At 38.3% G+C, this 14208-nt stretch overlaps 1 protein-coding gene across 2 annotated transcripts in view; it reads left to right on the forward strand.

The window, feature by feature from the left end:
• Positions 1-14208, forward strand: part of LOC311096819 (uncharacterized protein) — a 291191-nt gene that overhangs the window by 108367 nt on the left and 168616 nt on the right. The window lies entirely within an intron of this gene.

A 14208-nucleotide genomic window follows, 5' to 3' on the forward strand; every position in this document is an offset into this window, starting at 1 on the left:
AATGGCTAATATTGATAAAACTGAAATTTAACAAAAAGAGACTGGGTTGAGTTTTGTCATTTTAAATTGTAATAATTTGTAATAACACATCTTTTCGACTTCCTGTTTCGAATGCGCATGCGTCGCGTCTGAACGCGTTGTTGTCTTTGGAGCTCCATCGATTGATTTATAATTCTTGATTTCTCTTTAAACTCATTTACAACGAACATTTTCTATTTTTCCTCACCTCATAGTTACAACGCGGACTGTTGAGCAGACGCGTCTCAAGCCTATTAGTGATCCAACGTCGGATACTCTTATAGGTTACTCCTGTGGATCACGGCTGAACGCGTCTTCTCCACACTCACTTACAAACAAACATTTTTTCGCCTATCGTGCGTCTACTCTACACCGGTACCACTAAAAAGACGGATTATATCCAAGACTTCAGTCATAAATTAGTATTAATATTGATAGCATCACTGGTAGCGTCGTTGCTAACTTAACTTACTGTCCATCTGTTAAAATGGCGAATATATCAGATGTAAGTAGTCTACCTTTTGGTGCAGGTGAGGACACATTTGAGCTACACGCGTTGCAGTCTGAGCTGGAAGCTGTTGAGAAACAGATCCACAATCTTTTAGTGAGAAAAGCCGAGCTGATAGACCGGCGGTTAGCTCTTGAAACATCACGCGCCGATGCACACAAATCAGTGATTAACGTTACTAACCCGCTGACTCCGACCTCGTCTACTCCGTGCGTTACTCAACATCGGTCACGAGCGTCGAGGCCGCGATCAGCTGTGGTCTCGTTTACGCCGGCTCCAACATGCCACCACGAAGCCTGGATATTTCCGCAGCGGAAGACGCGAGTCAGGTCTAGACCAAGAAGACTCTCTCCGACCCTCCCGGTTTTCGAGATATCCACACAAAACCGCTTCTCCCCTCTTCGCGAAACAGAACGCGATGCTGTGATCATCGGTGATTCCATCGTTCGACACGTACAAGCTACGTTAAATAAAAGTAAGGTGCATAGTCACTGCTTTCCTGGTGCTCGTGTTTCTGAAATCGCTGCTCACGTTCCCGAGATTCTGAACGAGCGCGTCGGAACTGTGGTCCTGCACGCGGGAGGGGCTGACATCAGGCTGCGACAGACAGAGGTTCTGAAGAAAGACTTCAGGAATCTGATCGATACGGTACGCAGCACATCGCCTGATATAACGATCATTGTGTCAGGACCGCTTCCCACGTACCGACTAGGTCATGAAAAGTTTAGTAGATTATTCGCGCTAAATGAATGGTTAATATCATGGTGCAATGAGCAGAAACTGCTCTTTGTAAATAATTGGAATCTGTTTTGGGAGCGTCCTAGGCTTTACCGTGCTGATGGCTTACACCCAAGCAGATTCGGATCGGATCTTCTGTCAGATAACATCTCCAAAATGTTAAATACCTTTTGACTAGTAACCAAAAGTTCAAATCATAGTCTCTGCTGCACCAAATTAACTGATATAAATAGTGTAGAACATTGCATAGAAACTGTGTCTATTCCTCGTTTAGTGAGATCAAATAATAATTCTACTGCAGGATCTAGAAAAAATCTAATTGTTATTAAACCAGAAAATGTTGCTATTAGTAACCAAAAACAATTTCTAAAGCTAGGTCTTCTAAACATTAGATCACTCACACCTAAGGCAGTTATTGTAAATGAAATAGTCACGGATAATAGCTTCGATGTGCTTTGCCTTACTGAAACTTGGCTTAAACCTAATGATTATTTCGGTCTAAATGAGTCTACTCCATCTGGATACTCCTATAAGCACGAACCCCGTCTGATTGGTCGTGGCGGCGGTGTTGCAGCAGTCTATAGAGATATTCTCAATGTTACTCAGAAAACGGGTTATAAGTTTATTTCGTTTGAAATACTTGTACTAAATGTTACGCTCTTAGATGTTAGAAAAAAATCCATATTATCTCTAGCCTTGGCTACCGTATATAGACCGCCTGGGCCTTACGCTGATTTCCTAAAAGAGTTTGCAGATTTTCTCTCAGATCTATTGGTCAATGTAGATAAAGCATTAATTGTTGGAGATTTTAACATACACGTAGATAATCCAAATGATGCGTTAGGGACTGCGTTTATAGATTTATTAAATTCATTTGGGGTCAAACAAAACGTCACCGGACCAACTCATCGTCTTAATCACACACTCGATTTAATTATATCATATGGAACCGATCCAACCGATATAGATATCATTCCACAAAGTGATGATGTCACTGACCATTACTTGGTAACTTGCATATTACGTACTGCTGTAATATGTCATGCGGCGCCACGTTTTCGACCAGGCAGATCAATCCTTCCATCCACCATAGATAATTTCTCGAGTTGCTTGTCTGATCTGTCTCAGCTGCTGCCTGAACCCAAACAAACAGATGAACTAGAAGAACTAACTAGCACTATGAGCACCATTCTCTCTAGAACATTGGATGTTGTTGCACCCGTTAGATTAAAAAAGGTCACAGAGAAAATTAAAGCACCATGGTACAATAATACTACGCATGTTCTAAAGAGAGAAACCCGTAATTTAGAGCGTAAATGGAAACAAACTAATTTAGAGGTCTTTAGAATCGCGTGGAAAGACAGTATGTCACGTTATAAAAAGGCCCTAAAAGCGGCCAGGGCTGAGCACCTCCGCAAACTAATAGAAAACAACCAAAACAATCCTAGGTTTTTATTTAACACCGTGGCTAGACTAACAAATAAACAGACGTCACCCGAACAAAATATCCCGTTACAGTTTAGTAGTAATGATTTCATCAACTTCTTCACTGAGAAAATAGAAAACATCAGAACCACAATTGTAAACGTTCAATCCTCAATCGCACCTTATAATTCAGCCTCAATTTTCCCCCCGCAAGAACAATTACAGTGCTTTACAACTATAGAACAAAAAGAGTTAAATAAACTTATCACTTCATCTAAAACAACAGCATGTTTATTAGATCCTATACCAACTAAACTACTGAAAGAAGTGTTACCTGTAGTGGAAGAGCCTCTCCTCAATATTATTAACTCATCTTTATCTTTAGGTCATGTTCCAAGAACATTTAAACTGGCAGTGATAAAACCTCTCATTAAGAAACCACAATTAGACCCGCATAATCTAGCAAATTATAGACCCATTTCAAATCTACCTTTTATGTCTAAAATACTAGAAAAAGTTGTGTCCACTCAACTGGGCTCTTTCTTGCAAGAAAATGATATCTATGAAAAGTTTCAGTCTGGTTTCAGGCCGCATCACAGCACTGAAACTGCGCTCGTTAAAATCACAAATGATTTACTCTTAGCTTCTGACCAAGGCTGTATCTCAATACTAGTTTTACTGGATCTAAGTGCTGCGTTCGATACTATAGATCACACAATACTCTTAGATCGACTACAAAATTATACTGGTGTTCAAGGACAAGCATTAAGCTGGTTTAGATCATATTTATCTGACCGCTACCATTTTGTCTATTTAAATGGAGAAAAATCGATCATAACTCCAGTAAACTATGGAGTGCCGCAGGGATCTGTGTTAGGCCCTCTGTTATTCTCAATATATATGCTGCCACTTGGAAATATTATAAGGAAACATGGAATTAGTTTCCATTGTTATGCTGATGACACTCAAATATATATTTCATCACGGCCGGATGAAAACGCTAAATTATCCAAATTGACAGAGTGTGTTAAAGATATAAAAGATTGGATGACGCGTAATTTTCTATTATTAAATCCAGACAAGACAGAGGTACTAATCATCGGTTCAAAAAACCGCCCACAGAACCTCTCACAATACAACTTTGACATCGTAGGATGTCCTGTTACTTTATCCTCTACAGTAAAAGACCTGGGTGTTATATTAGACTGCAACCTGTCTTTTGAAAATCATATTTCGTATGTTACAAAAACAGCCTTTTTCCACCTTAGAAACATTGCTAAGCTACGTAATATGCTATCAGTTTCTGATGCAGAAAAGTTAGTTCATGCATTCATGACCTCAAGACTAGATTACTGTAATGCTTTATTAGCCGGTTGTCCTGCATCCTCAATAAACAAGCTACAGTTAGTCCAAAATGCAGCCGCTAGAGTTCTTACTAGATCAAGAAAATATGATCATATAACACCGATTTTATCATCACTACATTGGCTACCTATAAAGTTCCGTATTAATTACAAGGTATTGCTACTGACTTATAAAGCCCTAAACGGCTTAGCTCCAGTCTATTTAGCGGATCTTCTATCACCCTATAATCCATCACGCTCTTTAAGATCAATAAATTCAAGGCTTTTGGTCATACCTAGGATATCCAGATCAACCAAAGGAGGGAGAGCATTTTCACATTTGGCTCCAAAACTCTGGAATAGCCTTCCTGATACTGTTCGTTGCTTGGACTCACTCTCCCAGTTTAAAACTAGATTAAAGACGCATCTTTTCAGCCAGGCATTCATATAATATTGTTAATCTCACAGTTTCAAACTACAATCCGGCCTCTAGTTCATAAATGCCAGAGGAGAACTGGCCCCCGACTGAGCCTGGGTTCTCCCAAGGTTTTTTTTTTCTCCATTAGGTCACCTGATGGAGTTTTAGGACACCATTAGGCCGCTTGATGGAGTTTTTTCGGTTCCTTGCCACTGTTGCCTTTGGCTTGCTCAGTTGGGGATATTTTGGGGATATTTAATTTTATTCTATCAATCAATAAATTCCACTAGAAACAAACTTTGTTGTATTATTTTATTTTAATACTGTGAAGCTGCTTTGATACAATCTGTATTGTGAAAAGCGCTATACAAATATACTTGATTTGATTTGATTTGATAATTGTATTTAAAAATTTAAAAACTGTAATGTTGTTTACTGCAAAATCTGTTGTTTAATACAAATGCACATATTGCCTGGACCATATTAAAATGTTTAATGTTTTTATATTATATTTAAAACGAAAAGAGGCAGGTTTGTGTTTTATATTTTGTTTTATAAATAGGCAAACGTTATGTGCAGTGAATATAATCAATACGCGTTGCCTGAACCACATTTGTGTGGCTATAATGTTTAAGATTTCTTTAAATGAAAACGAAAATAGTTAGTATGGTGTTTTATAACATATTTCGTTGCCTAAAATATACACACAGATAACCGGAGTAGCAGAGCGAGCTGAGTGACGCGCGCTGCGTCAGAAGGTGGGCGGGGTTAGGATTTCCCAAGATTTTCCATGATGAAAGTGACCAATCATAAGAGGGTCAGTGCCCTCCTTGGTTTCCGCCCCCAAATTGTCAAAAGTCATGTAGACTCGAGGGAGCAGAAATCAGCTGAGCGAGCAGAAATCCACTGCGCGAGCAAAACAGCACTCCGCGAGCAGAAGCCCGCTGCGCGCGAGCAGGATTCCACTGTACAAGCAGAGTTAACCTATGAGAGTATGCCAGGCGCTCGCTCGCAGCTACCTGTACACCTCTCGGTTGTTGAATTTGTGCGCGAGTACTTTTATCATGCCAGCTGAAGGTTCATTTTTGCGCGTGTGAAATAACATAATGTGCTCGTGAGCATGTCTTACACGCTCATAACTTTTGACAAAAAAATAACGCCATAGTTTCTCCTCTGACTGTGAATGAAAGCAGCGGCTCGGGTCAGTGTTGACACCTTGTGGACAAACTAATTAACACACATGATTTAATATGAGCTACACTAGTTTTCAGGTTCCAAATTAAAATACTGTTTGTAGTATAAAAAAAAAGCTGCTCTGACACCAAAGTGATCAATAATACCGCATGTTGCTATCATAACTAAGTTAAATTTGATTTAATTTAATTTAATCTTTTTACAGTCTATGGTTGAAATAAAGTGAAAATAAGGTGCGCTGCTGCCATCTCGTGGTTGAAATTGACACTACATCTCTAAAGATCCAATTATCTTTGAACAGATCTCTCACATAGCCTCAGGACTCTCAAGTGTCATGCATTTCAGTCTTTTGTCACGCTTTCCCGCTACACGTTGTATTTCTCACGCGGAAAAACTATTTATAATATATTTAATATGCCACAGCGCCCAACATTTCTCTGGCCACTCGGCCGCGCCGCTCTCACTATGGAACCGGAAGGAATCAAGCGCGTCTCACCTGCCACTTATCAGCCAATCAAAAAAAAAAAAAAAAAGTAGAAAGGGGCTACACAATAGCCAATGAGAAAATAGCACTATTGTATCTGGGTAAGATTTAACGCAACAACCAATGAAAAAAGAATGTCACTCTTGCCTGTCTTCAAAACCTGAGAGCCCTGCTAAACTGTTTTATGTAAATGAATACTTTTCGAACATTTTAGATTATATGTAGACCTTTTAGATGAATACATGTCCATTATGTCTTGATAAACTTCTCTGTGGTTTCCTTGTTCACCACACGATGGCGCATCACACACAGGTTCAGTGTAACGAATGATGTGAAAATATATTTATAAATAATATTTTTATACGAGTTCGCTTTTCTCATATATATTTTTGAACATACATGGGTCAATGACATAATGGATGTTAAAAAATAAAGTTAAAGTGAAAATAACAGGAACCATGCTATATATTTAGATTAAATCAAATGAAAAAATAAATGACTTTATATTTAAGGTTTAAATAATTTTCCAGAAACAGAAATAAACAAGTGATCTGTGCATATCAATGCATGACAAAAGGCAAGAAAGTGGCATCATGTTTTGAAGTTGTCTCAAGGGTTCTACATAGACAAGTTGTCTATAAGGGTTCTCAGCGAATCTACATGTTCATTGCAGTGATGATTTACCGGATTCTGCGATGATTTAACGGCCCTGTCATTGCGTCCTCAGTATCCGTGGATGAAGGGAAGCTAAACTGAATTATTCAGGATTTTTTTCTACGAGACTCGATTTTCTTTGAAACTCTCGGCCTTCAACCAATGAGCAGCGAGAGTGGGAGGAGCCGAGGACGCGCTCGAGGAGCTTTTACAGCAGACCCGCAGCTCCTGCTCATTCATCATTAACGAAGTAAGCAATTTCGTGTATATATAATCTCACACACAATTTATATATATTCTGATGTCTACTAATAGATATAGTGCAAATAAAATGATCATGATTTGGAGTTATTGATTTTAATTTACTGGGCTATTTTATGTTTAATTTGTCATTTTAATATTGATTGTTTTTCTTTTTATTTGTTTTATTTTGAATGTTTAAATTACAGTAGATGGAAACCAGGAGTAAACACATGAAGAGAGAGAGAGAGATGAAGACACAAACCACTGAAAATATGAAGCTTGTGAAGATTGTCAGATGGAGCAGCTTTAATGATTTAAGACCGACCTGTGAGTAAAACAATCACTCATAATTCAATCAGTAAATGTTTGAGGGAATCATCTGTGTTTCTGAACTATATGAATGTGTCCATATTTGTGTTAATTCTGCAAATGGAAGTTGCTCTGATTAATATTGTGATTAATGATTTTCATATGTGTTCTCCTAATATATGATACATGTAATTCCTTAACTTTTATTAAACTGACTTGTAATGGTTGATATGGAAAACCAGTGGCAAGGACACATAATGCCGAGTTCAGACTGCACGATTTTAGCCCCGATTTTGGCTCGCCGACAGGTTTTGAGAAATCGCCGACAAATGCCCGAAATCACAGGCAAATCGGTGCTCGTTCACGCGAGTGACAATCACGCAGTGTGAATGAGCAAAGACGCGATCTGAGAGAATCACCGACGAGTCGCCGACGCCCGTGAGATATTTGGCATGCTAAATATCTGGACCTGTCGGCGATTCAAAATCCTGCTGTGTGAAAGTGTTCTGACTGAAAACTACATCGGCGATGACCGACAGCCAATGAGAGATCAAAATACAGCAGCGGGGAGTTCGGGGAGGAGTTATAGGCCACAATATCAGTATTTTAATAGATATATTTACAATTATATCAAACAGAAACAAAGCACAAACATTTGCTTGACCAGCAGCAACAGCAGCACATTGCAAAATTATTTATTTACCCCCAACTCTCTTTGCAGAACACACAGTCCTTGCTCCCCTTGTAGCCTATGGAGCGAATTATGTGCCATAATTATAACAAACAAATCCAGCATTTTGCAAACAAACTCAATCTACTTCGCAAAGGAAAACTCCACTCGCAAACAAACTCGATCCGCTTTGCAAAGGAAAACTCGACTCGCAAACAAACAGAAAGCAATGTGCAAGCACAAAGGTCAGTTTGAGTGAAAATGCAGTGGAGTTACAAATATGTATTGTGTTTTACAAATATAAATAAATGAGCCAAGATAATACTTCACAAATATATACAAACCATCCTTCAAATTGCATGTAACCTTTGAACAAATACCGAATCTAGTGCATACAAATGCATATCTGTCTGTTATGATTGTGTGACGCTTTGCTTTTTATGAGATCTCTCTAAACTAGAGGCTAATTTAGCGCTAGTCTCCCAGGAGAAGCACTGATTTGAAACTTGCCTTTGCCTACAGCTGAGGAAAATGACCGGTGAACGGGTGTGTTTCTGTCTTATTTGATCTATAATTAACCTTTTTGAGGTTTTCTCTTGCAAAATGTTTATTGCCTATCTAGACAGAAATCCACATTAGCACTTAATTCTCTCTAGGATCGGGGAATCTATAAGCTGAAAGCTCTGCCATCTTGTTGCTTTTTGTCATTTTTTTCTGCATCGGACTCATGCGAAATTACTAAATTAGTGATTATGTCTACACTTAACAAATCTATTTCTTTCGTTCTCCATAAATGAATGAGAACATTTCATTTAATTGAGCGGCGGGTTTCATTTGTGTGTCCAAAATAATAATTTGGGCACGGCATACGTCACAGGCAAGTTAAGAAACAATTGTATATTGTTTGTTTTGTTCATTAATTATTTTATTACATTAACAGTAAAGCTGACTGAATTCCAACTAAATAAATAAATAAGTGGGACCCTCCTTTCAATTAAATGAAATGTTCTGATTCATTTATGGAGAACGAAAGAAATAGATTTGTTCAGTGTAGACATAATCACTAATTTAGTAATTTCGCATGAGTCCGATGCAGAAAAAAATGACAAAAAGCAACAAGATGGCAGAGCTTTCAGCTTATAGATTCCCCGATCCTAGAGAGAATGAAGTGCTACTAAGTGCTAATGTGGATTTCTGTCTAGATAGGCAATAAACATTTTGCAAGAGAAAACCTCAAAAAGGTTAATTATAGATCAAATAAGACAGAAACACACCCGTTCACCGGTCGTTTTCCTCAGCTGTAGGCAAAGGCAAGTTTCAAATCAGTGCTTCTCCTGGAAGACTAGCGCTAAATTAGCCTCTAGTTTAGCGCCATCTACTGTTTTAGAAGAGGAAGTTGCTCAACTGCATTTGTGAGAAAATCTGCCTGGACGCATTTGTGAGAAAATCTGCCTGGACGCATTTGTGAGAAAATCGAGCCGAGAGATCTCATAAAAAGCGAAGCGTCACACAATCATAACAGACAGATATGCATTTGTATGCACTAGATTCGGTATTTGTTCAAAGGTTACATGCAATTTGAAGGATGGTTTGTATATATTTGTGAAGTATCTTGGCTCATTTATTTATATTTGTAAAACACAATACATATTTGTAACTCCACTGCATTTTCACTCAAACTGACCTTTGTACTTGCACATTGCTTTCTGTTTGTTTGCGAGTCGAGTTTTCCTTTGCAAAGCGGATCGAGTTTGTTTGCGAGTGGAGTTTTCCTTTGCGAAGTAGATTGAGTTTGTTTGCAAAATGCTGGATTTGTTTGTTAAATTATGGCACATAATTCGCTCCATACCCTTGTCTTCCCAGCCATTTCCTCATACATATGTTTTTCTTTTTCTCCTTTTCGCTGCAAATCAGGGCTGGACTGGTAATCTGGCATACCGGGCAAATGCCCGGTGGGCCGACGTGCTTTTTGGGCCGATACATCTCATACTTTTTTTTATTTCTTTTTTTTTAACGGCCTATAAAACTCGTACATCGGCGGCCCATTCGTTTTGTTTTGTTTAATTGACGGCGCTGGGTTAGTGCCGGTGTAATGCATTGGTCAAAAAAAAAAAAAGTAAGCGTTAGTTTTTTTTCCACTGACAGACCGGCCCATGAAACGCGTAGATCAGCGGCACATTGGTTCTTTTCTTGATTGACACTGGGCTGGCCCAATCACAGCTTTAAAAACCTCCCCCTTTGGGCTTTGAGTTAGCGTGCAGTGTCAAGTGTGTATCTGTCAAAATAGTCTGAGAGATGGAGAAGAAACGCATGGAATGTGCAGAGAAATAGCGTGTAATAGAAATAGCAGACGCTGTAAAATGTGTCAAAATATATATGTTTTCTGCAGCAGCAGGACCTTCATCAGCTCCAGTGGCTGATGAGGAGGATAGTGAGGAGGATCAGGGGAGAGATGAGAAAGTGTAGAGTCCGCGCGCGGTAAGCAGAACTACTTTCAAAACACTTTGGCTATGAGTGTAGGAACCCATTACCCAGTTACGCATTATTTCCACATCTGCATAGTTGACGATTACAGAAGTTTACTAGAAGTTTAATGAGACGCGTTTTTATCCATGTTTTCCGCCAAAATAAAAGCTTGATGCAGTTTCCGTCAAAATAAAAGATCATGTGCTTATCTCTTTCAAGTTTAGAAATTAGTACAAAACTAACTATGAAAGTTTTCTTTATTTTTCAGTGCATTTGTTTTACAATATAACGTTATGGCTATTAGGCTACTGTCATGAGGTTAATATTATATAACTATTATTATGTAGTAATATAGACAGACACTGTTACTAAAAGCGGTTTGATTTTTTCTTTGTTATATTTGCACACTGAATATGGGTTGGAGCTTTTAATTTTGAACCCTCAAACTGCACCAGATTGATGAATTTAACATTAAAATGCACAAAATTTTCTTAGGGGGAGCAATTGCCCCCAAATCCCCCTAGAAAGACTGAAGTCCATACACAACAGTTTTACCAAAAATCCTGTGAGAAACACTGGTATTGCTATGCCAATGCAGCTTATAGCTTGTTTTTTGGATGCATCACTGTGGAGTATAGTTCAATTGTATTAATAAATGACAATTTTGTACTTATTTCATCTGTTAACTCTCATTACATGGCATTAGTGGTTTTTATGAATAGGAGTTGAACAAAAACATATTCAAGGGCATGCAAAGATGGGTGGTGTTTATGATCATGTAGTGGGCCATGTCTGGGCCAAAATGCCAGGGCCGATTTTCTGTCCCAGTCCAGCCCTGCTGCAAATCAGTGCACAGACAATGTGGATCGCAAGCTTCTTGCAGGCTATCATTTTTAATAACAATTTCAGTCTCGCGCGAGAACTGCGGTCTTACGCCCGCGGGATTTTGTGCTATTTCCTTATCACTTCTGAACTCGGCTTAAGGGATAGATGCTAGAACATATAATACTAATGCTCTGAAAATAAAACGAACATGCAAATTAATCATATCTGTTGTGTATCATTTGTAAAGTGTAGCCTATTATTACAAATACATCTGCTATTACATACTGTTTCACACTGATGATACTGTGGATTTGGTTTTCAGGTTTGCCGCAAAGAAACCAATAGCACCCAATAACGAGAGTAAGCTGCCACCTAGTGGATTACAATTGACTATAGTAAAGTACTTAGCCCACTCGACTCACTGAGGGCCTTTTGTACAGTACACAGCATCCAGACTGCTGAGAGTGATGTCTAGATGAATATGTGAATATGTGCTGCGCTTTCCTCTCAATAACTCAATAAACACACAACAAAAATGAGAAAACTGCAAGCTTTTTTAATAAACTATAAGAAAAGCATCTGAACACGCCACTATTATTTTATATCAGCTTTACAGTATTAAAGATGAAAACAGTGTCAGTGTCTCGTTTCATCAGAAGTAAATCTTCATTTGCCTGTCATCAACAGATTATCAGCTTTATCATCATCATTATTATTATCTTGTGCAGTTTTAGTGTTGTATGTGTTTGTTCTGTCTCTCATTAAACTGAAGATAATATTATGTTTCTTCATGGACAGTTTCTGTGGATCCACACACTCCTGTAAAGAGTGGATCTGAATCATCAGAGAACATCAAACATGAGCTGAGATCATGATATCTGAATAAATGATGTGAGGACGCCTGAAACTAATGTAAGATCATGTTTGGCCATCATTTCTGAGATCACTGCAGCTCTGATGATCAATATTTTATTCATATTTCAGTGAGTATTGATGAAGATGATGATGAACACGGCATGTGTCTCTTTATAAAGTTTCTTCTGGACTCTGGAGATCCGGACAGCATCTTCATTCATAACAGAACATGATGAACTAATGTTTCCAGACCTTCAATCTTCCTCGAGAACAAACGAACGGGAGAAATCAACTGTGTCCGTTTATTAGGCTTTGGAATAAGTGTAAATATTATAAGTGTGTAAATGCTATTATATTTTCATTTAGTTTTGTAGATTTTTGTTCTGAATCTAAAATTCTCTGTATGTCAGTTATCAGTGAAATACTGCATGTTCATCTGGTGTGACAGTATTGTGTGTTTTCCATGTTAAATATGATCCTCCTCATGTGAGGTTCTCTGATACACACACACACACACACACACACGTTTGCATCATTTACTCCTGCTGTTTTCTGTCATTATTTGCATTATGTGTGTTTTCCCCGTTTAAGATTCTTTGTCTAAATCAAGTTTTTCATTTCTTTGACACATTTACTGTAACAGTAAACTAAAAACTGAATTAATCATGGCAATAAAAGTCCAGATACAAACACACTATTATAAATAAAAAGCATAAAATGATCAGTTGTGTGTTTGTACTGAACACTTTCTGAACTCATTTTCTCCACGGCTCATTCAGTGCCGGTTACACTCATGACCTTTATTCTCCTGACACACACAAGATCATCTTTTACAGTAAAATAACAGATCTGAGTATAACTCACAGTCTAATCTCACACTGCAGATTATTTAAAGTGTGTGTTCACACATTAATGAAGTTTCTGTCAGTAATTACTCTCCATCATGTCGTTCCAAACCTGTAAGATATTCGTTCATCTTCGGATCTCAAGTGAAGATATTGTTGATGAAATCTGAGAGGTTTCTGATCAGACTATTGTTCATGCGCTGCAGAAAAGACAGAGACTAATCGGGCCAAGCATTAAAATAATAATAAATGTGTAATGTAATGCATTCAGGACTGGCAAGATTTCTAAGACATTTATGGGTTAGAAAACAGAGTCTCTGAAGCATGTGTGAGAAAACCTGTTTATCCAGGAGGGTTTTTTGAGAGATGAAACGCGTGACCATCCAGCAAAACTCACTGAGACTCACTGGTGATATTTATTTCTAATCTTTCTGCATGACTTTAATATGTTTAGAAGGAGAGGAGGCTCGTGGCCTTCAGGTGTTCCTGATGTTCATGTTCTGCTGCGGTTGCAGAGAGTTTGTAAAGTCCACTGTGGATCAGTGTGTTTCTCAGCCTGATGTCAGTGAGTGTGTGGCGCCGAACTCTAGATGACAACCTTACATGTAAAAACAGAAGAGGTCGTTTGGGAACAATGAAGCCTGAGAAATATTCTGTGTGAGAAGTTAAAATAAAGTTGATGTTCAAAGTTCATAGACTTACTTTAATCCTTAAGTTTGTTCAATTACAACAATGAAATGTAAAATTGTTGTGCAGCAAAGACTTATTTTCATGTTTCTATTATCAGGTTACATGTCATGCTAAAGAGGTTCCAGTGGCACTGAGATGTGTGTCTCTGCTCTGCGAAACAAGCTTTTTTTTAGAGAAAATGTGCAAAACAACACAGAGAACAAAACCAGTGTGTGTACGCAGAGCCAATGACTTCCAATACAAGGAATTTCAGCAGGAGAGGGAGTGGCGTATGAGAGTTTTCTGTCAAAAATGTTCTGCTATAGGGGAGTGGCGTATACATACACTTGTAAGACTTGTCTGTGCAGTTTCTTGGAGGTGTTTGTCCGGTTGTAAAGAGTGGCATGTGTCTTTTGTATAAAGTCAGTTCTGCTCCTCAGACTCTCAGTAACACTGGAGCTTCTCTCTCTCAGATCATCACAAGGTAATTAAACACTTTCATCTTTAAACATTTTGTAAGAGTATTTTTAGATATTAATTATGA

Source organism: Abramis brama (genome assembly GCF_963993115.1).
Source record: "Abramis brama genome assembly, chromosome: 15".
Classification (NCBI taxonomy): Eukaryota; Metazoa; Chordata; class Actinopteri; order Cypriniformes; family Leuciscidae; genus Abramis; species Abramis brama.